The sequence below is a fragment of the Mercenaria mercenaria genome, chromosome 10 (assembly GCF_021730395.1).
Source record: "Mercenaria mercenaria strain notata chromosome 10, MADL_Memer_1, whole genome shotgun sequence".
NCBI lineage: Eukaryota > Metazoa > Mollusca > Bivalvia > Venerida > Veneridae > Mercenaria > Mercenaria mercenaria.
In genome coordinates, this window is record NC_069370.1 from 13,276,714 (window position 1) to 13,302,159 (window position 25,446).

A 25,446-nucleotide genomic window follows, 5' to 3' on the forward strand; every position below is an offset into this window, starting at 1 on the left:
TAATGTTTTTCAGTAAGCACCGGTGTTTTGTAAAATTAGTGAACAAATGATATCTTTAAATTAATAAAGCTTCCGACGGCCCCTGTATACAAGTATTTCATTTCAAGAAGATATATAAATCTCTTTTATCACTTCAGGCAATCGGACATAGTTTTTAATTAACCTCGACCATAACATAGATTTTCTTTTTCCGCTGCTTTCTCTGTCGAAAAACGGCGTTAAACGCAAAACCAACAAACAAAATACTCAGAAAAAATACAGGGAACCAATCAAAAATGCTCTATTTTTATAAAACCGCTATTTTCTGCTTTCAAAAAATACCACATGTTGCTCTCCTAGCAGAGTATGGGATAACAAATCATTAGTGTGCTATTTTTAGATAACTCTTCCAATGACCGTAACAGATGCCTGACATTTGTTATCAATTAACCTGATCTTATGGAATTCTGTTGATCGATATGTTCATTTAGCATTTATATATCGAACTATACAGGCGGTATTTACGCCGTAATTGTATTGTTTTGATTTATGCTACCCTTGAAAAAGGCTTCTTTAAAAAGCCGAAAGCGCTCGGGTTTATAATTAAACTTTTGACACTGTTTGAAAATATATTTTTTCATATATATATATATATATATATATATATATATGTATAGTAGGGAGAATTTATACGAACTAAATCACCACCACAATATACCAGACCAATTACGGCAAAGCGCCTAGCAGTACAAACGAACACGCACATGCCACAGCAAGTCCACTAACCCAATAAGGTTATTTTCGATGCTGCTTTATATACGAGCCCGAATTAAACTACACATTCATACTGGTTCAACATTTACATATATATACTCAAATCTCTGTTTTCATGTCTCATAAATCAGTAGTGACATTTTAGTCTTTTTAACTGATTAGGACCAGAGAAGCTATATTTTCTCTCTCTGAAAGTTAACTGGATCTCCAGGATACATTGAATATATCTATAGATAATTTGCATTAAGGGATATAACTATATTCAGAACAGTAGACTTTCCCATACGTGAGATCCGCTAGGATTCAAGTTCGCATTATAAATTATTATATAGTAGGGAGAATTTATACGAACTAAATCACCACCACAATATATCAGACCAATTACGGCAAAGCGTCTAGCAGTACAAACGAACACGCACATGCCACAGCAAGTCCACTAACCCAATAAGATTAGTTTCGATGCTGCTTTATATACGAGCCCGAATTGAACTACACATTCGTACTGGTTCAACATTTACATATATATACTCAAAATTCTGTTTTCATGTCTCATAAATCAGTAGTGACATTTTAGTCTTTTTAACTGATTAGGACCATAGAAGCTAACTTTTCTCTCTCTGAAAGTTAACTGGATCTCGAGGATACATTGAATATATATATAGATAATTTGCATTAAGGGATATAACTATATTCAGAACAGTAGACTTTCCCATACGTGAGATCCGCTAGGATACAAGTTCGCATTATAAATTATTATATAGTAGGGAGAATATATATACGCATTTTTGTGTTTTACATTACATGCCTTCTACTGCCTTTATGTATGTTAGGGTTTCACCTGGCGGGGATAACTTTTATTTACACTGTCTTGTGACTTTGAAGCATTGTGAAGGAGTGAGGTTAGGTGCACCATGAACCGTTTTAAACTCCCCAGTGGTGGTTATGCCACTGACCGTTCCAAGGCGGTGCCCCACTGTGTTCCTGTATTTGTTTGTTTTGTCCTTGTGTGTTTATTTTGTGTGTGTGTGTGTGTGTGTGTGTGTGTGTGTGTGTGTGTGTGTGTGTGTGTGTGTTTCCGTGTGTGTGTGTGTGTGTGTGCGAGTGTTGTTCGTGTGTGCCTTTCGGGAGGCTGCGTTTTTGGAACGTGGCTTTCCCTGTTGGATATTCTTCATTGTTTTTCTGACCTGTCTCGCCGTTCCATTTGATCTTTTTTTTCTGATGCTTTGTCTTGTACAAATACATTGTATTAACGTGCATATGTGATTATATCGCCTTCTTCAAATTCTGATTAAAATAAAATGGCTGCCGCATCGCTGGCGTTATTGAATCAAGTCAGCTTATTAGATCCAGCAATAAATACCGAGAGTAAATTTAATTAGTGTTTTCTTGTCGGTTTTATACTCGTACCTAGTTTAGACTCCTGAAGATAGCCTTTAGAAGCGGAAACAGAAGATCAATAACTCTGTATATGGGAGACACAGCCACGGTTATGTAGAACTCGTGTTTAAAGTTATATAACATTATACAGCAAAATAATTTATATATTTTTTTATTCAACACATTGTAGTAGGATTGACTATTATACATGCAAGGTTAATGACTAACAGGAAACGGGATGAAATCCGGAGTTTCAAGACCTTTCGGATATATCGTGAAATCTAATGATTTTGTAAGGATGGAACATGAAGGTTTTTTTAATGGAGAGAGTTTCAAATAAGCTTTCAGCTTCCTACTCAATCCTGTATATATATATATATATATATATATATATATATATATATAGAGAGAGAGAGAGAGAGAGAGAGAGAGATAGAGAGAGAGAGAGAGAGTATGAGAAAAAATATATGTTCAAACAGTGTCAAAAGTTTAGTTATAAACCCGGGCGCTTTCGGCTTTTTAAAAAAGCCTTTTTCAAGGGTAGCATAAATCAAAACAACACAGCAATGGCGTAAATACCGCCTGTATAGTTCGATATATAAATGCTCAATGAACATATCGATCAACAGAATGAGTGATAAATGAAAATAGCGGTTTTATAAAAATAGAGCGTTTTTGATTGGTTCACTGTATTTTTCCTGAGGATTTCGTTCATTGGTTTTGTGTTTAACGCCGTTTTCAACAGAGAAGGTAGCGGAAAAAGAAAATCTATGTTGTGGTCGATGTTAATTAAAAACTATGTCCGATTGCCTGAAGTGATTTAATATCTGCTAAAATGAACTACTAGTATCTGTGTTTTTAATTTTAGTGGGGAAAATAATGCTTCAGCAGGCTAATCTAGTCTCCCTTATTGATGCCTATAGGTTGTAAGGTGTTGAGACGGCGGATCCAGTAGGTTTCTCTTTCCTTTCTTTGCTTATCCGTCCATCTGTCATTAAATTCAATGCAACATAGTAGGATATCCGCAAAGGTGTGACCCTCAATGTTAAAATGTTCAGCTACCGGCGACCGATTGAATTTGCGTGTTTTCCAGTCAGATCTGTGGAGATTCATTCGCTTTGCTAGCGTCTGTTTTGTTTCCCCGACATATTTTTTGTTGCACTTCCTGCATGTCATAAGGTATATGGCATTTTCTGTTTTGCAATTAGCCACTCCTTTAACTACCATGCCAAGCACCAGTACATTCTTTCCTCCAATGGAAGTAAATCTGCAGTTAAAATTACTAAATCACTAAATTGATAGTATAAGGAAAGTTACGTTTGATATAGATTTAAGTGATTATGCCACTAGAAAACAATTCAAAAAGCTTTAAAAGGAAACGGAATCGTATTTTCACAGAAATAAGGAACTTGATAACGCAATGAACAGAGCATTAGATATGATAGGTAATGGAATAATCAACCTAGGTTATCCAGATTAACACAATGAATCAGTTTCAAGACGGTTTGTGTTAAAAAAAGTTCGAAGTGTAGTAGAAGACTATAAACTTGAAGACATTAAAAGTACAAAACAGACACTAGAAGAAGTAAAGAATATTGAAGAATTAGAAAAAAGATTTTAAAAACAATTCATTATTAATAGTTGAATTACAAGGTAAAATTGAAAAAGAAATGAAAGCTATAATGGTTGATTCTATTAAAGAACTTGAAGAGAAATCTGATTTGACAGATATTCAGATGAAAGAAGTATTACGGATTAATTTTGAAATGTTCTGAAATGATAAAAAAGAATCAAGATTTGTTGGATACATTTTCAAATAAATTTGCAGAATATAAATCTGAACTGGAAAGGGCAGCTTCACAAAGAGGTGATGACCATGACACAGCATTAGACAACATTAAAATGAGCTTAATTCTAACATAGAACATTTTAAGAAACAACTTCGGATCTTGATTAGTAATGTTGGCACACGTCACAATTTAAAGTACGCAGACTTAAATACACTTATAGGTTTATTACAAAAAGATACAGTGCAGTTTAATGCTAAAGTTGAAGAAAATAAAAGTGAACTGAACTTTGTAGTTTAAAAATCAGTTAAACAAGGAGAATCAATTACTGCTAATACTAAAGCAATTTCTACTAATGCCGAAAAAAATACCACAAATGCAGAAGAAATTACAAAATTAAAAAATGTTTTCTTAAAACAAGAAACATGATTACTCTGAACAAAAAATACTGTTGAAACTTTTCTGCTTCTGAAGTTGTTACAACAAAACGAGTTGATGATTTAACTGAAGTAATTCTTAAACATGAAAATAAATATAAAGCAATAGAAGAAGAACTAGAAAAAGTAAGACGCGAAGTGTTTCTATTTGAATATTATAATAGCAGACAACTAAATGTAAGGAATTATTATCGTAAAGGAACAAATTATGATATTGAAGATAAACAGCTATCACAAAAGGTGATATATACCAGAGATATTTTTTTTTTTTTTTGCATTATTCTGGAATACGAGTTAATAAGATTACAGATTATAAAAGTTTTATTAAAACAAATCATAAATATGCTGATCCCTATGGAGCGGAAGAGAGTGTATTTCAAAATAGAGAAAAGTGCAACAACATGGGGATTACATAATCGAAGTTAATTTTATCATTAGCAATAAAAACAATGGTTCGTTTCTGTTTTACTGGCAGAGTGGTCACATAAACGGACATGAGAATGTAACACCTGAGCTTAAAAATACAACGCTGGTTTTTAAGAAAAAAAATGAAATTAATTTAAGCAAAGAAGCAACATTTAGTATTCAAACAGGAAAGGGCGGAATTCATTTTATTATAGAACCCGGAAGTTATGTCAGATTCAATTTGGTTAATTAATAAACTTAATTTTCTATATAATTGAATATTCAATAATATAAATGAAAAAGTAAGTAAAATAGAAATGCAAATAATAAGAAAACCTCCTTTGTTCTTAACATCTGCAACAGATGATACCGAAAGTGGCTGGTTTTGTTAAAAATGGTAATAATGTAACAATCAAACAAATTTGCATTTTAATTATTCTTATAAATGCAATTAAATTAGATAAAGGAGAAGTTAACTTAGAATTAAAAAGAACAAAGAAAATAAAATTCTTCAAAGTTACAATGCCAAAAATAACAGAAAAATGAATCTATTTCTCTTAATTATGCTAATCAATTTCAAACAAATGATGTAATTTATATTAATTCTTTAAACGTTAAAAATATTCAATTAACAATTTATGGTTCTAGAACATAACCTAGCAATTTATGTTTCTGTAATTTAACGATAAGCTAATGTATCAATATCATTATAAAGAATATATCTTTTGTCGTCATACCATGACAAAGATGTTTTATTAATAACATAACTAGAAATATTGTGCTTAACAGAACGAATAGCTTTAAAGGTATGGTTAGTTTGGGTTGAATTAAACAAAGTATCTTTGTAATTTTTATGAACTATTGTTTTCTTTACAACATGTTTTTTAATTCCTTTACATTTTTTAAGTATTTATTTCATTCTCTAATAAATATGAATACATTTAACTTCTTAATTCGACAAATTCAACAATGGGAATTCCGGCAGCCTCATCTTTAAATTTTCCAATTACTTTTCTATTTTCTTCAAAATATAACTCTGAATTTGGGTTATAATTACTAATATCAAACAAATCTTTATTTTTATAAAAATCCTTATATGCATCTTTGGTGTTTATTTCATAACATAATTAATCTGTGTCAGTAAATAAAAGCTTCGCTGAACAATACTTTTCCTTAAGGTAGTTATAATGAAAATCATGCATTAAATATTTAGATAACTCTAAAATTCACATTCCAACATAACTGTGTCTGTTTAAAAATAAACTTTCTTTTATTTTATGAATACCAAACAAATTCTTATTAAATATTGTTAAACTAACAAATGGAGGTTTTGCTACATACTTTAATAAAAAAATTCATCATGTGTTAATTTAATATTGATTCTTTTACGTAAACTTTCCATCGTCTTACCGAATACAAAGTTGTTAATGAGTTCAAAAAAAATCTTTTTCAAAAGAATTTTTTGTTTTAGATCTTTTTGGGGTATTAAAATCAATATATCCTTTTAACCAAGGAATGTTGGTAAAAGTTAATATCCAATGACTCTTAGTTTTTTTAACCCTAATTGAACATAAAGGTCTAGGTTTTTATAATGAACTACATAATTTTGATTTTATGCCCCCGAAGGGAGGCATATAGTTTTTGAACCGTCTGTCGGTCTGTCCGCAATTTTCGTGTCCGGTCCATATCTTTGTCGTCCATGGATGGATTTTCAAATAACTTGGCATGAATGTGAACCACAGTAAGACGACGTGTCGCGCGCAAGACCCAGGTCCGTACCTCAAAGGTTAAGGTCACACTTAGACGTTAAAGGTCATTTTTCATGATAGTGCATTGATGGGCGTGTCCGGTCCATATCTTTGTCATCTATGGATGGATTTTCAAGTAACTATGCATAAATGTGTGGCACAGTAAAACGACGTGTCGCGCGCAAGACCAAGGTCTGTAGCTCAAAGATCAAGGTCACACTTAGACGTTAAATGTCATATTTCATGATAGTGCATTGATGGGCATGTCCGGTCCATATCTTTGTCATTCATGCATGGATTTTAAAATTATTGGTCATGAATGTGTACCACAGTAAGACGACGTGTCGCGCGCAAGACCAAGGTCCGTAGCTCAAAAGTCAAGGTCACACTAAGACGTTAAAGGTCATATTTCATGATAGTGCAATGATAGGCATGTCCGGTCCATATCTTTGCCATTCATGCATGTATTTTAAAATAACTACGTATGAATGTGTACCACAGTAAGACGACGTGTCGCGCGCAAGACCAAGGTCCGTAGGTCAAAGGCAAGGTCACACTTAGAAGTTAAAGGTCATATTTCATGATAGTGCAATGATGGGCATGTCCGGTCCATATCTTTGTCATTCATGCATGGATTTTAAAATAACTACGCATGAATGTGTGGCACAGTAAGATGACGTGTCGCGCGCAAGACCCAGGTCCGTAGGTCAAAGGTCCTAAACTCTAACATCGGCCATAGCTATTCATTCAAAGTGCCATCGGGGGCATGTATCATCCTATAGAGATAGCTCTTGTTTCATTAAAGTTGGAACTAATTTTTTTACATTACTTTTTCCTATTTTAAATTCTTCTTAAATTTTTTTACTATACTCAGAAAGCCATTCTTCTGGTACATTATTTTTTTCAGGTGCTAAAGGATAATCATTATGTTCAGCATGTAGTTCTTTTGGATATTCAAGATCGCATTCAGTTATAAAGTTAGTCCTGCTCTTTGCAATTAAAGTGTTGAATTGTTTTTCGGTGACCCATTTAAAATTTCCAGAGAGTAAAGGTTGACACATAGTCCAACCGTAAAGGTTATTGGCGTCAAGGTACATAATGTATTTAGATTCTAATTCAGGATCATAATCTTTCATATGTTTGTTATAAGCTTTACTATATCTATTTGAAATATAACTAATTCCAATTTAGGACCTTTTTCAATAAACAGATACATATGTATATCACTAATTAAATCCAGATTTAATGCGGTCATTTTGAGCATTGCATCCCAGGTTAAACCGGGGCTGCTAAGATAATGACAAAGGTCAAGTTTATAATATTCTAAACACAACCTTCTAAAATTTTCGAATGTATCAGCTAACAGAAATACATCGGTTTTTAAATATAGGTCATGATATTCTCCCATTGTTTTTATTTTAAATTTATTGCGAACATTTTAGCATGTTATATTCATTGCCAGATATATGTGTTTCGTTTAAAATTGAATAAAACTCTTTTTTAGGAGGTATTTTTTTTCTTTAATTTTTTCAAATGGATCCATATAATCATATGGGTAAATACCTTTTGTTTTTAATAATTCTGTATTTTTACTAAATTCTTGAGATAAATATTTAAATTCTGGAATGTTTTTAGCTAAATTGTCTTACGATTGAGACATAAATTGAAAGTTGTCAATAAAAACTAAATCCTCAATCATAAATGCCATTAAATACCTTATAATATCTTTCCATATTGTTTGGAATAACATTAATTTCGTTTTTGAATTTTCATATTTGCTGCATAATAAAATGACCGTCATAACCTCTTAAATTATGAAAAATGATGGGAATTTTATAACTTAGTTTAAATTTGAGATTACACTCTGAATGAGCACTTCCTCTGAATTTTCAAGTTATATGACAATGGTCTCTTACTGGCGTTACCTTTTTCTTACATTCTTTTCCACAAATGTGGCAAGATTTCTGGTTTTTAAATTCAATTTCGTCTCTTTTAGTCATTGTTAAATCTTTATTAAAATGTTCTTTAAATATTTTTTTACAATGCTCTTCTTTCTCAAGTATTTTCTCAATAAATTTATAAACAGCATCAGAACCTCTGTAAATTTTAACCTGTTTGGTATATGTGTCGTCATAACAACAAACAACTTTATAACCATAACCACAGTCTATATGCTTTTGGTATGGTTCAGTAAATGAAGATTTAGACGAAGGTAAAGCAGATAATATTTTTCTAGTTATTGACTCAAAATCTGCATAAATTACAAAAGGTACTGCTAAACCTTTATGATAATTTTTAAAATAAATCTTACTTTCCTCTTTTGTCATTTTTCCTGCTTGGGTGCAATTAATAGTTAAACAATTTGGAATGTGTTCATTTAATATGTTTTCTTGTGAAAAATTTTGTAAACATGATTTACAGAAATGTTTTTTATGTTGAAGTTTTGTTTTATTAAAAATAAATCTATTAAAATCTTTTATTCAGACATAATGGTTTATTTTATCTTTATTGATAAACAAAATGTCACACCTTTCGGAATAATGATATTTTGATATGTACAATGGATAAATACCTGTGGTCGAAGACCAACCAAATATATTAAATGAAACATCATTCTGAGTTTGTATTTTAGGTTTTTGATTTAAAGTAACATGAAATTTTATTCCTTTATAATTAAGTTCTTTTTTATATGTTTTTTTTTTATATTTTGAAACAGTTTGAGGATCTTTTTCAGCAGGAAATTTATAAGCCAAATGACACCATCTAAAACATTTATTATCATCATTCTTTATATTTGTTAATCCGTTCTTATTATGTTGTAATTCTTTTGGTAATTCTAAGTAACTTGAAGCAGCTAATGGATTATATTTAAATCTCTTTATATAATGAACATCAACTGACTCTATTTTCCAGCCGCTTCCTTCTGAAATCCAATTACCAAGTATATTAATTATTTCATCGAAAGCTTGACGTAACGTGTTTTTTATTTCGTTTGTATTAATAATAATTAAAGCCTTTGATTCAAAATAAGCTGATTTATATATTGTATCTGTTTGAGTGCTTGCACTCATTTTCGTAAAAGTTATTCCTAAAATAATATTTAATTTTTATACCTTTTAAAGCTTTAAGTTCAGCTTTAAGTTTTTCATAAGAGTCGTTTATAGTTAAATATAATTGGATCTTTGAGTCTTGTCGATATTCAACCTTAATTTCAAATTTCTTAAAATATTGTTTTGTAGATTTCTCAATTTCTCTGAAACTCATCTATATATTATAGTTAGAGAAAAAATCGTTAAGGAATAAAACAACACTCAAAAATATTTAAATTTATATATTTTTCCATTAAGTTTTGATATTCCGCTTTTTACTCTGTTTGTTCCTTCACAACACATTTTTATTAAACCAGAATTAATATCAAGATCTTAAGATGTTGCGTAAATGCTTTTATATGTTTTTTCTCCATTGATATCATTATCGGTTGCTCCTCCGGTAGAACCTTCGACGAGTTCCACTGCAATAACATTTTTGGGGTTATTGCATTAAACAACCACATTCTCGTTTATATAGTTTTTTTTCTGGAAAAGATATGGATCTATAACATTTTTTTTAATTTATCAATCACATGTTTTTGTTTTATATTCTTCACAAACTATTTTATCAAGTTTGGTGTTAATAACATTTCTTCTTTTAAGAACATTTTTATATGAATTTTTATCTGGGTTTGTTATTTCTCCTAAATTGCTAGATAATTTCGGCATAATTAGTTTATGTATTTTTCTATTAACCATTATATAATATACTTATAGAAAAAAATCTTTAAAAACACACGTTTTTTCTTGAAGTGGGGTTCCTCTTAAGTCGTCCCATTTTTCAGTTTACAACGAGGTCACCTTCAACCCCATTTTCGATGTCTCATCGAAACGAAATAAAAACTAACTTTAATAGAAACAGGGGTGAGGTAAGGTAAGCTAGGTAGTTCCTATAAATCGGAGGAATTATGCTCCAGTTTGTAATATCTGCAACGGGACAGACGTAATACCGAACCTCCGAATAAACTGACTTAACGTTTTTGTTTATATAATATTTTTATAGAAGAATTCTTCAAAACAAACTTAAAGATATTATATTGTTTTGAGATATTTTCTTAAATTTTCTATATCTTTTGAATAGGTTTTTGGGGTTATTTTATCTAAATTGTTATCAACTGTTAATATCTTTATATTGTCTTTAGACATTTGACCTAGCCATTCATCATGTAATTTATGTAATGTTTTTTAAATAATCTAAACTAACTTTGTTTTCTTCCGTTCTGTTTCTTTTTTGAAGTCTTTTAAGACATATTTCTGGGTCGGTTTTAACATAAAAAGCGTTGATTGGGTTTTTCTGTATGGTTTTATAATATGATCAGTTAGGAAAAGATTATATAACGCCCACTCGGGATCATTTATCACTCCGTTGTCATGATATTGTTTTGTAAAAACATTGCTATTAGATAATAACATCGTTCAAGAAAAGAAACACCATCAAACTGTTAAGCAGAAGATACCATTTTTATATGACTGTCTAAAGTTGCTATTTGGAAAGGAAATGAATATTTGGAAGGTTCTTGGGAAGCAAGTTCAAATAGGTTATATGAATTATGACTTGCGAAGCTGGAACTTTTGGAGTCTTTGACCCAGGCAGACCTACAATCTTCGGTTACACGTGGGTCCATAACATTTTCCCATTCATGAATTGGTTCTGGAATTATATTACAGTTAGGATTATATTCTTTAATAATATCTAAAAACGTGCTTTTTCCTGATGCAATATTACCTTCAACTGATATAATTTTTCTCATTTATATAAAATACTTATAGAAAAAAACAAATTTAAAAATCAGCAATCTAAATTTAATATAACACTTCTTCTTTTTTATTTCTATATTCTTTAAGCTTAAATTCCTTCATATACGTTTCAAAATTCATAGAATAGTTTTTTTTTCTTTTTGCATTTCTGACAGTATTGTGAAAATATCTTGAATAACCTTTTCCTCTTCTTCTTTATTTACTTTTTTAGGATCATTAGGGTCATGAACAGCTAAAGCTGCGATTCGTGCTTTTGTTATTAGTTATTTTATTTTGTGATGATGTGATTTTAAAATAGCTCCGACTTTTAGTCTATTAATAAATATAGTAATTACTGATGGAACAGCGCCAGCAACTGCTACAAATATAGGAATAGCTGGAACAAGTGCTAATGTATCTGAGCAAACGAAAATACCTGCTGTAATTTGTAACTTTTTCTGTAAGCAGCAGCAAGTTTAGTCAAGTGAATAATTAATTGATCTATTGTATCTATTGTATCTATTTTAGTACAAATTAGATTTTTATTACTCATTTATATAATATATTTTTTAAATTTAAATTTCTTCCAATTCACTAAATGGCACCCAACTATTAAATTGTTCACTATAACCTTTCCATTTTACTAAAGCTTGTTTCTTTCTTATAGTCTCGTCTAATAACTAATAACTTTTTCTATTCTAAAAACCTCTTGTTTAGTAGGTAAAATTTCTTGCTCATAAAATGAACCTTGAATTATTTCATTATTTATATCTTTTATAGTGTATGTTCTGGGATTTGTATTATTTATTCCATAAATTATAAATATCTCCTCTCTCCAGTTTGGTGTATATCCTTTTTCAAAATGTCGTTCAAGTTTGCTTAAACGAACCCGATCACCAATTTTAAACTTTGGTTTACTCTTTGATGTCTTTAAATTACCATATAACTTAAAGTAAACAGTACCTTTATTTAAGTTTTTACTTGCTTCAATCGGTGTCATTTTTATACTAGAATGTTTTCTTTTGTTATATTTATCAACCATATTCTGCAGATTATCTAAATAAGTGTAAGTATTATTTGCTGTAAAATATTTAAATATTTCCACATTCTTCTTTTTAAACTTCTAAATCTTTCAATTACTACAGCTTTTCCTTCATTAAATGTGTGATACATATTAATCTTATCTTTATTCAAAAATGTTTCAAACTTTTTATTATGAAATTCTTTTCCTTCATCTACCTATAAATTTGTAGGTGTTCTACCTTCAGGTCGAGCGTGAAGCTCATCAGGAGCTGAAGCTCTGGAAATTATTTTTTCAAATGCTTCAGTAACAGATTCTCCAGTTTTATTCTTTAATGGAATAACCCAAGCATATTTGCTAAACACGTCAATAACGATTAGCAAGTACTTTACACCTTTATTATATTTTGAAAAAGCTTGCATATCAACTAAATCAGCTGACCAAGTATCATCAATGTCACGGACAATCACTCGTCGTTTAGGAAATTTTCGTTTAATTGTATGGGTAATTCGTCTGCTAATTCGTCACTCCAGTTTATTTCGGGGGCCTTTTTGAGTAAGCTTTTGAGCTTTTAGGTCCCAAGGACTTACGTCCAAGTAAATACTCTACCCCCTTTTTTCCGTTTTTTTGATTTTTTTCCCAAACCAAGTTTATATTTCATATTAATTGCAGGTTTTATAACTAAATGTTTGGCTACCTTTTCTCCAACAGATTTTGATTTAGTATTCTTTAAATTAGATAACATTTGTTTATCACATTCGTTTTTACCTATTCCTGAATCATAACAGTAATCGTGGGGCATACATACTGCATCCAATTCATTTATGGGTTGACCATTATCTAGGGGATTTCCTGGTCCACAGTAGTTATATCCCTGTTAAACCTTTCTTAGGTAATAAAGGTAACATTGCTTTATGAATATCTAAATTACCCCCTGTACTTTTAACAAATCCTGGTTTCATTTTCCGAAAGATTTACATTTTGCTTTTATCATCGTCTTCCATTTTTCGTTGTGACATATTGAGGATTTAAATTGTCGGTGAATTTTCTTTCTTTCAAACAATATATTTTATTTTGTAAACTCATTTATATTATATGTATTTAAAACTTTTTATTTTTTCATTTGGTCTAAGGGACAAAACTCCACACGGCTTAACTTATATAGTAACTAAAATCAGGAACATGAATTCTCGCCAGTGAGATTAATTCTCTTTAGTGAGAAATCAATAACCACCCGCTTCATTATTGCCAACGTGGAACTTAACATTCATTTTTGCCAGCGTGTACACAATATTGGTTTGCTGTACAATTCTCACTAGAGAGAATTAATGCTAGTGTGTAAAGTTAATATCGGTTTTAAAGTAAGGGTTAAAACTATTCTGTTTTTAAGATATTTTTTAAAGTTAAATATATATTACTTTATGGAAACTAAAACCACCCAGAGACGCTTTAGCTCATTTACGTTCATCGAAAAAAAAATGTTTTTTACAGTAGTGGTTTTTGAATTGGCCGGCATTGGATAGTTTGGACTCAGGGTTATAATATAAGCGCCATAATATATACTACTAAGCCCAAATACAACGAATCCACATACTACTAAAATCACGCTTTGGATGTTTTATAATAATGAATCTTCACTGTAGCAGATTGTTTTATAATGCCTATGTTGGACGTATTCAGCTATTCTGTTTAGTAAAATTGCATTTCTTCAGATATATTATATATTCTATTTTTATATCCTGTTGGTACCAATATTGTAATATATTTAAACGCGTTATCTCAAATCAAATGAATGATATATAATGCGTATGTCAATTGAATGCTTAGTTACTTTTTAAGGTTTATTATCTCTATTTTAAGATGAACTTATTTCTTATTAAAGGCAGCAGCAAAAGAAGAGATCATTGCTGTTTAAACGTATCGTTTCAAACCTATAGCATATACCGAAAGAAAAACAAAAGTACTAATGATGATAGAAATAACATGAGAGCCTGTTGAATATTAAGTTATGACACCGGGCCAAGTTGTTCGTGTTGCTGACTTCGAATCACTTGTCCTTCACCTACTTCATGCGGGCTTATTCCTTCGCCATTTAAAGCTTGAAAAGTTGAAAAGTCGCCATTAGACCATAGTGTGTCATTGTATCTCCAAACGGAACAAAACTATAAACAAATGGATGTTTCATTTTACGTATGTTTCAAAGGACATCGGACAGAAAACCTATATAGAATTCATAAGAGAGTTCTAGATATCTATTCATAGGTTCGTATGTGCATGTAATTGAATGAAGAAAAAGAGATGTAAATGTTTATCTTTTTTTACAATGTTAAAAATTTAAACATCGTAGCAATTGAAAATTATATTTCATATCAAGGTCTTGTGTAAGTCAAATAGGTGTTCAACTGTTACTGCAGAATAATGCTTATATACTTGAAACAAAGACATCAACAATAAAAACGAGAAAGCTATAGAAAATGTGTGTAAAGTTTAAATGTTATTTAATGTTATTCGACTCTGATTTATTAAACACAAATGTAAGGCAATACAATTTACAGCTAAATCAGGATCAACTGATCAATTTATTAGTTCTCTTGTATAGTTTATTGTACCGCTGACAGTTGAATATATTTATTAATTGTATCTAGCATATCTAAAGTAAACCAGTTGTATTTTATCCATTACAAACCATTTTTTTTATCTTACATATAATTCTGAGTAATCGTGTTAGGTACTTATACAGTCAATACTTCCTCTGAAATTTCGAGATAAATATAAACTGCTCAACACATTGGCTGTTGAGTCGGTCATAATCATGATGCATATATGGATTATATATATAAGTAGCAGATATGTATGATGTTAATTGGTGTACTTTGCTGAACTGTAATGGAACATTTGAAAGACCTAGGTCAAACATGTTTTCTTGTTAACACACTGCGTTGGTATTAATCTATATTATTTTACAAGTTTGTCGACGACATAAAAGCATCTTGCTATTTAAAACTTATATCACTTATAACCCTAGGGATATATAAATATATGTAAAAATACAGACATTAGCTATACTTTATGTAAAACGAATGTAACGAAATAATATATTTATGCGAAACTTGCATTGGTTAACAACGGCATCATAGATTAAACTCTCCCGTAGGCTGAGATTTGCAGTTGAAAAAATATTTACATGTTCGTGCGGTACGTTTTTTTTTTTTTTTTTGGAAATAAAATTATATTGAAATACGTTTTATTTTACGAAAATACCGTCCGATGTTCAGAAAGTTCCTGTATTTAGAAGTATGGTCCATATTGAAAATAGAAGGAGACAAATCGGAACCGAAAAAAAAAATGTCCAATTTTGAAAAAGTTCCGGCTTTTCGAAGGTCCGGTGTAGCGTGATTATCATGCGGTCGTGACCTGGTCCACGGTTTATATATGTTTTTCAAAACCTGCCAACATGCTTATTCTTTGTCCAGTATTTGCAAAATTTGCATATCAAATTATCAAAGATAGCTTTTGTAACTTACATAATTTAATTTTGATTTTATATTCCTGAAATATTAATATATTGGCTTGAATATGCCCAATTTTACGTATTTTACCGGCATTTATGGTGCTTCTGAAAAAACTTGCAGAACACAGTAACTTATCACGAATCAGATTGTCTTAAAACTTGCTAGAGGTGTTATATATTGTGCCTGGGACTGTTGTTTGTGAATAGCTACTCAAAATAATAAGATTTACACGCTCTGAAAATGACCTTTTTGTCTAAAAATCTACAAAAAACATGGCCGCAGTGTGCAAATAATGAGTTGGTTATTTCAAAACTGTCCAATTATTCTTCAGTAAAATTTCTTGTTAATTTAAGACCCTAATATCTTGCTTGACATACCCATGGGCAAATATCTGTTATCGGTGTAATTACATCTTGGGAGAAAAGCGTTATTCGCACGTTTTAATTTCATCATTCGCTGACTAAAGAGACAAGATGGCGGAGCTTGTGAAATCGAAAGTAATTAGATCTGCACTTTTGAAATAGAATATTGTAGATTCTAGATCTTTCTGATTGACAATCACTTGTCTATCTTATTTATCTGTTTCCACATATAATATGGATCTAGTAGATTACATACAACCTGTTTAATAACACCTAGTGTTGATGCTCTTAAGACTTCCTCAGCCAAAGACTGGCCAGAGTGACATAATTTTACAATATAGGTCTAGGTCTACTAAGCAGCTGTAATCGTAATTTATTGGCTGTTTTCAACTACAGAAATTCGAAAAAAGGTGATCCGTAATTAGATGTTCAGTTGGAATGTAAGCCAAAAATTTAAAAAGGGATCCATATGAATGAGAGGAGATATTGAGATTTTTTATATGATATATGGGCAATGTCCCCACTTGTGATAAACACTCGAAAGAACAAAATACTGGAAGCAGTTTCTCATAAAATTTCCATAGCTGCTGACCCTTTAAATTCAATAGGTTTAAATGCCGATTGTGTCACAATTTTGAAATTAATTAAAAAAAAACAACAAATTTACATTTATCAAAAGGGGATTCGGTTAAAGGTAAATTTTATCTAATGTCGCTTTGTGAAACAATGAACATAAGCTCTGTAGAGCTTTTGAGCGACCCTTTTTAAAGAACAGTTAAAACCAATTATACCTTACCCCCAGCAATTTGCGAGTATCCATTTACAGCTGGGTTGACTGAGGCAATCGTGATAAAGTGCCTTACCCAAGGTCACACCGCAATGGGAGTAGCCAGGAATCGAACCTGGGGTCTTCACCTCCTTAGGACAGCGTATTAGCCCTATCGACCAAGGCGTCCGCACGAGGTCCTCATTGATTTGTGTTAAATTATGTAGTATGTAAGAGGAGTGGTGGTCTAGTGGATAAGTTGTTGGCTCAGCTCAATACGGGGGTCGTGGGTTCGAGCCCCAGTGGGGTCAGGACTTCTCATATGACACTAGTACCGGTTATTCCAGGAAGCGGACTCGAACTCTTAAGTTTACCCACATATGTAAATGTTCACAAGTGAATACTGTGTAGTTGAAAAAAAAATTACTTACTATGAACATATTCTATGAATATATTTTTTGCTGCAGTTTGTCCCCTGTGCATCTTCTTAGTAACATAATAAAGTATGTATGTATTTTATCGTTTCATTTTACCATGCATGGCATTTTGTCATTTTCTACTCTCAGTAAGCAGTGCATGTAGAAAAAATGATTTCAGTGTGTTGTTATGTTTAAAGTCACTTATTTTTCATTTAATGCAAAACATGCTGTTGAATTAACATGTGTTTGTTGTGAAAATTTTCAGTTTTTTTACTTACTGTTTGCAGAATAACCAAATTGTTTGACAGGATTTGTCCTAAGTTGATCACCATTTGTCTTTTTATGAACAGTAAACTAATAATGAATGAATATTATACTGATTTTCAGTATGTGTCCCCTGTGCATCTGCAGTATAACTCAATTTTGAGTTGAAAATTTTAGAAATTAAGATTACTGAATATTCTTGAAATTTGGCATGTTTAAAACATAAGAGAAAAATAGGTTTTATAATAATATGTTAATTAATTTTCATTAAGCGAATCTTTTCTAGGTAAAATTTTATTTTCATGTCAGATTTGTGCAGAAAGATTTTAAAAACAAATGTCCACAAACATTTGATTGAATAAGTTTCAAACCATACACATTACACCTATTACTTGTCATATATGTTGAAAATATAACTGTTAATATATTTCCTTATCATAAAACACTGCAACATTTATCACCCATCATACTGCAATTGAAATTCACTGAATTTTTAAATTAAAGGCTGAACTATTTTCTGATTGACTAAGTTGGAATAGGTAAAGTAATTTTTAATTACCGTTGCTTTGTGAAACAATTAACATAAGCTCCATAGAGCTTTTTAGCGACCATATTTAAAGAACAGTTAAATACACAGAGCTAACTTAATTTACTGTTACAGCAATTAATAATTAACAATTTATTAAACCCAGAGGAAAAATCTCATTACAACAAGTTTTGTACATAATATATGTAAACATAAATATTGAAAACTCTGTAAATTACGCCTCTAGTGCGACTCAAACATACATTGATGAGGGGCAAGTGATTTGAAGCCAGAGACCTTAACCACTTAGCCGCACTCACAGTGCCCCTTCACATCAAAATGAAGGTAAAAGATTGAACTATACCATGCTACTATCTTAATAACAATTTGTGCATCACAATTTGTGCATCATTATTCTTTTAAGATAACACAGTATGTAAAAGTTACTTTAAGTCTACGGTTATCTTCAAACAGGTTCAAATTTCTTAAACACTAATAAAACTTTTTTATGCAGTTTAAGTCACTTCACTTTTAGCCTTCTGATAGCAAGTATAATTAAACCTAATTCTGTAACTGAAATGTGATTGAAATGTGATTGCAAAACTGGAAAATATGATGAACATGATGAATTTCTTTCTATTTTGTCTCTTGGAACCCTCATTTTATTATTCTGCACATGTGCATGTCTAAGTAACTATACTAAATTAAAAAATAGATTTATAAAATAAACACATTTCAGAAAGATATACAAAACTCCTTTTTCATGCAAAACTATTTGGTGGTATATTGAAATGAAAAAGCAGAATGGTCTATGTTAATTGGCAAATTCCTTTTCTTCTTACTTATTCAAATTCCTTTTCTTCTTACTTATTCAATATGCATGTCAAATTTCACTGGTATTCTTTTGTCAAATATTATTAAAAATGTTCTTACATTAAATGCATTTTAAGCTCATCTGAGCATGAACACATGGATTCCAGAGGGCATGGTCACTTTTCCTGATATGTATATATATATACGAAACTGCTGTTCTAGTTTTGAAATAATTTCACACAAATGGGCCTTTTGTGACCTTCTATAAAGACTGTACAAATTAATGTTTTTGTTATAAACATGGGTGTCAGGGGTAATTGTCACTTTTTCCATATTTGTAATATTAGAAACTTTAAAAACGTTCTGGTCAGAAACAGCAGGGCCAATTTTAAAGCAGTTTTACACACATTTTCTTATGTGCAGTTTGCCTGTGATATATATAAGGGTTTAACTGTCTACTATTATTTCTCAGCTTATTCCTTTTCGTTCAGAAATCATGGGGGTGTCATAACTTAATATTCAACAGTCCTAAGTATTACATTTTCTACATTAACATTTTTTTTTCAGAAGAGCTCTCATGTTATTACTAATACATTTTTATTAAATAAAGCATGTGTTCCGGATTGTTTTACTCAGGAGTTTTTAATGTATATACAGTGACTAAAAATTAATGCTAACTAAAAAAAAAAAAAAAAAAAAAAAAAAAATAGCCCGCCCGCTTAGCTCAGTAGGTAGGAGCGTTGGTCTACGGATCGCGGGGTCGCGAGTTCGATCCTCGGGCGGGGCGCATGTTCTCCGTGACTATTTGATAAACGACATTGTGTCTGAAATCATTAGTCCTTCACCTCTGATTCATGTGGGGAAGTTGGCAGTTACTTGCGGAGAACAGGTTTGTACTGGTACAGAATCCAGGAACACTTGTTAGGTTAACTGCCCGCCGTTACATGACTGAAATACTGTTGAAAAACGGCGTTAAACCCAAAACAAACAAACAAAATAACTAAAACAAAAAACTTTCATCATTATAGATTATGTTATCTACCGTGGAACTTTATATAACTAATAAAATGACCATATATACTTTCCCATTTATTGATATTGAGTTAAATTAATATTAACTAGAAATAGTATATTCCATGTGGTGATATTTTTTTCATAAAATAAGATTGTTGTCTGAATTTCAGAATTTTTCTCATAGCTGATCACTCCACTGTAACAAACCTATATTATCAACACATATAAATGCATATTTCGGATTGGTACTTGAAAGTCAATGGTTGATGAACTTGATCATGATGACAATCTTTTATTTAATGGAGAAAGAAACTAATATTTGCCGCTGGACAGGCTATCACCACAGTTCAATGATTTAGGTAAGGATGGACATTCTTACAGATTTATATGAACATGGTGAATGGTTCTTTATAAAAGTATTTATGATTTATGCTAGTTGACCTATAAGAAAATGTAGGCTAAAATTAGCCAGATATTGATAAAAAAGCTAGTTTAATAAGATTTTGGTAGAAAATTATCATTTATATAAGATCTTGTCATCAAATCTACCAAAGAAACAAGTTAGGTAACTCTTGGTCATAATTATCTTGAATTATGGACCTTTTTTGACTTAAAAGAATTGAGCACAAGAACTAACACTATCATGAGTTATCTCATGTGTTTTCTTGTTTGTTTGTTTTTTTGTTGTTTTTTTTTGCTACATTAAAATGTTGAATGTCAGTGTGACCTTCATATAAAGTAGCATATTATTAAGCAAAAAGCAGACTTGTTAAAAAGAATGATTTTAAAAGGACAATGCTTTGGATAAAACCAAATTTAGATATTCCAGTATGCAATATATTTGTCATTTGATACTGCAATTAAGTGACATCATTATAAAGTTTTTTTTTTCTATCTATTTTAGGTCAGACATCAACTTTTGAAGTTGCTTTCTTGGCACATCATGCTGTCCAGTGGAGTTCATACGATATGTCAGGCCTTTATACATGGTCAAAGAAGATGAATTTGTTATTCAATTTGTGAAATTTGATTAAACGAGGACTTTTATATATGATGATTATATTCAGCAGATTATTATAAGTGTGCACTTTATAGAATCACAGTTTCTAGGGGGTTTCCAGTTTAAAGTTACATTAATTGAAAATAAGGAGAGCTATCATACTCACCATGGCATCGGCATTGGCGTTACACCAGGTTTAAGTTTTTCTTACAAGTCCATATTTTAAAAGGACCGTTTGAAATATACTTTTGAAACTTACAACAGTAATGTATTATCATTATACCAAGTTTTAGGCAAGAGTACATAACTCCATCAAGGATTTGACTGAACTATGGCCCTTTGAAAATTGTGTCACTTGTTTATTATAATAGTCTCTATATATAGGCAAGAGTTCATAACACTATAGAGTATTTTGGATGAATTATGTCCCTTTTGGACTTTGAAATTGGTTCAGTTTTTGTACAAGTCCACATTTTGACAAAACATTTTGACATATAGCTTTGAATCTTCAACACTTAGTCTTACCATTACAATAATATAACTTAAAATAGTTGTTCAACATCATCACCCACATCATATGACACAAGATGCATAACCCTTGCACCAAAATTTAATGAATTATGACCTTTTTTGCTTAAAATGTACTTGTATAGTGTTTTGATACACTTTATCTTTATCTCTCATATTACTTAATATTTTTAAAACAGACTTAGTTATTACGCAATATCTTCATCCGCCATTGGAGTCATTAAACACAACAGTGACAGCTCCAGTGTTCTCAGATTTGCCCAGGCTCACTATCCAGCATCGAAATAGTCGAGCGTGCTAACTGAGACAATCAGGTAGATAACTATGGACATATTTTATGTCAAATCACCTCCCTTTATTTCAAATTGAAATGGATACATCAGTGTAACTAATGAAGATACTGATCTTACATTTCATTTATGCCATCAGATTGACTTGGATAGTCAGTGAAGATACATATTGACTGAATTTATGACAAAAGTACCTCCCTTTATTTTTTATGTAAATGAATATACTTAGCAGCTTCTAATGAAATAGGTTTGAAAGGTTATTTATGTCCATGGTAAGATATAGTCATGTTAGATAACTCTTGATTGAATGTTTATAGATATGAATACTTTTCTTATATATTGTTGTAAAACTTGTATAGTGTATCTTCTACATGCATATAAAAATGGATTTATCTCAGTAAGTATATATAGGACTCATTTGAAATTTCATTATTGTCATTAGTTGGACAGAGACAATTATTGTAGATTATATCGACCGATTTTATGTCAAGTTACATCCCTTCGTTTCTTGTTAAAATAGGTGTATCTCAGTAACCAATGAAGATACTGATTTGAAGTGCCATTTATGCCATAAGATGGACTCGGACAATCAGGGTAGATAACTTTTGACTGAATTTATGACAAATAACCTCCCTTTGTTTTATGTAAATGATTATGTATCTCAGTAGCATCTAATGAGATTGCTTTAAAATGTTATGTAAGTCTTTCAGGGTAAGAAATAGTCATGCTAGTACAAAAATGCATCATTTGAGCCTAGAACCCTCAAACATGATATGGAGATTGGCCCTGACTAGTATGTGACCCATAGGTCAAAAGGGACTGTTACAATGAACTTTTTTATCCTGATGACATTTAATGTGTAGCACTCTCGTTTAAAGTATTTTTGATTTATTAGGAAAACAGCAGTGTTGGACAGAACTGGATGAAAAGTACATTGTTAGAACTTCAAATATGCAACATAATGGTGAATATAGGTAAATTTATAAATTCTCACGACAGGATGTGTGGGTTAGTGGCAAATTTGTGCAAATTCTGTACATAGATTTATAACCTTTATCTGCTGAGAATTTTTTCCCTTAAATGATGGATATTTCTTTAATATTGAAATAATTTTGCATCTGTGCTTCTATGGCATTAATAGGAAAGACACGTTATTATACATTATACATTTTAACAGTTGGTGTTTAGCTCCTATAATTTGTTGATTTATTAATAATGTTGAAAGTTTCATAAAAGATCGTTTCTTATGAATTTTCATTTAACTCCCATCCAGTTTAAACCCATCCAGTTTCTTAAACACTTCTTGAAAAAAAAATTAAAGAGTGTTAGAGTTTGCGACCAACATGGATCCGGACCAGACTGCGCATCTTGTCAGGATCCATGCTGTTCGTTAACAGTTTCTCCAATTCCAATAGGTTTTAAAAGCGAACAGCATGGATCCTGACCAGAATGTGCGGATGTGCAGGCTGGTCCGAATCCATGCTGGTCGCAAACCCGCTATGTTGGTTTTCTAAAGGCACGGCTGATACTTTTTGATTGACCTACTTAGATAAATATTATGTTAGACTTCATTTACCCGAGGAGTAATATATCGGACGTCATGCTGTAATCTGACGTCATAATTGATGTCATAATGGTCTCTTACAAGTCTATGCGTCAACCGTTGTTTATCGTAGAATATATTGAGCTTCATTTCCTTGTTTATTAGTAATCAATGCGTTAGTCCGGGTGGTTACATACTGAAGCATCAGAACGATAAACCTTGGTAAATTAGAAAATGAATCGAAAGAAGGCCTCGATTGTTTTCATTCTGACATGCACATTGACATTTATATATCATATTGGTATATATGTCTAAAAGCTAAGACCGCCCGTGCAATTATCACAGCTATACCCGAAACCGTGTGATTCTCACGCCGTTTTTTGTAGAGCCCATTGTCCAAATGGCTGTTCGGTGTCCGTCCGTATTTCTTTGTCCTGACCATACGTTTGTCATTGATTGATTGTGGGATTTTAAAAAATCTTATCACTATTGTTCACCAATCATGAGACGGCGTGTCGCACACAACACCCGTGTCAACATTTTACGGTCAAGGTCACACTGAGTTTAAAGGTCAAATACGGCTGTTATTGACTTTGTCGGGACAATAACTTCGTCATTGAATGTGGGATTATAAAATGACCTGGCACAATTGTTCACCACCATGAGATGGTGTATCGCATGCAACACCGGCGTCAATATCTTAATGGTCAACGTCACACTTGGAGTTTAATGGTCAAATATTGCTATAATTGACCTTGTCCGGACAATAACTTTGTCATTGAATGTGGGATTTTAAAATAATTTGGCACAATTTTTCATCACCATGAGACGGCGTATAGCGCGCAACACATGTGTCAATATCTCAAAGGTTAAAGACACTGATTCTGGTATGTCTGGTATGTGGCCTATGGGGATGATAAGGTCTGCGTATTGGCGGTAAGGGCCAATACACAAGTCTGGACCATTGATAGACTTGCTTCTGTTTATCATAATAAGCTACTGTATAGCTACTGCGGAGTAAATAAATTGCAGGTGATATTTCACACCTTTATAGCAAATCAGTTCTCACCTTTATAACGAGTTTAGAAAGCTTGATTAAATTTGGGCTAAGTGATAAGATACAACAGTGTTTTTATTATATTTCTAATAAATCAAGTTTCTTAACAATTACATCTCATCATTGCTGTTTTTTTATCAAAAATATAAAAAATTCATTCAGGCACAAAGCTTTTAGAAATAATAAATTATGTGTATTTTGAACAATATATCTTTATTGCTGGATTCTATTATACATAAAGAAACTTTATTTAGACAACACAAGGAGAATTTTGCATTTTTAATATATAAAATCCTTCTGTCCATATTCCTTTTTTATCTGTTAAAAAATGCAACTGAACGCTTCTTTAATTTCTAATAAAATCCAGCAATTATCATTTTTTTCTGGTTTGATTTTGTTACTTTTGATAAAAAGATCATAATCATTGAACAAACAAACTTGTAATTTCTCTTATTAAGTTTTAAATAATTATTTTATTGTTAAGGAGTAAAAATTGCTTTGCTCTAAGAGTTATAATTTAATTGGCTAGGACATTACTCAACATGACTGAGCAATCAAAATTAGTATATTATCGATTAAAATAATTTTGTGTACATTCCGAAAAAAAAAAAAACAAAAAAAAACAGCATTTCAATCAATAAAATGCAAACACACAGGAAATAACTAATTTATCTGTAGGCAATACAATTTATGATTCTCTGACAATAATTAGGCTACATGTCAAGTCTACAGGGGTTTTATGGACCCTTATCAGACTGGACCAGACAGGATCTTGTATACTGGAAGTCTTGCATATTTTTTTTTTTTTTTTGTGTGGGGGGGGGGGGGGGGGGGTCACTTATATAGGAGATTTTCTTTGCCTTTAAGGTCACACTTGGAGTTTAATGGTCAAATATGGCTATAATTGACCTTGTCCGGACAATAACTTTGTAACTGAATGTGGGATTATAAAATAACCTAACACAATTGTTTTATTTGGCACAAATGTTTCGTGTGAA

The 25,446-nt window shown here is 31.3% G+C and overlaps 1 long non-coding RNA gene across 1 annotated transcript in view; it reads left to right on the forward strand.

Annotated features, from left to right (window-relative positions):
- The window catches only part of LOC128559774 (uncharacterized), a 54,137-nt gene extending 31,072 nt beyond the window's left edge, over positions 1-23,065 (forward strand). The window contains exons 2-3 of the long non-coding RNA XR_008372631.1: positions 20,201-20,389; positions 20,935-23,065. This is a non-coding gene — a long non-coding RNA (uncharacterized LOC128559774). The remainder of the gene's footprint in view (positions 1-20,200; positions 20,390-20,934) is intronic.
- The last annotated feature ends 2,381 nt before the right edge of the window (positions 23,066-25,446 follow it).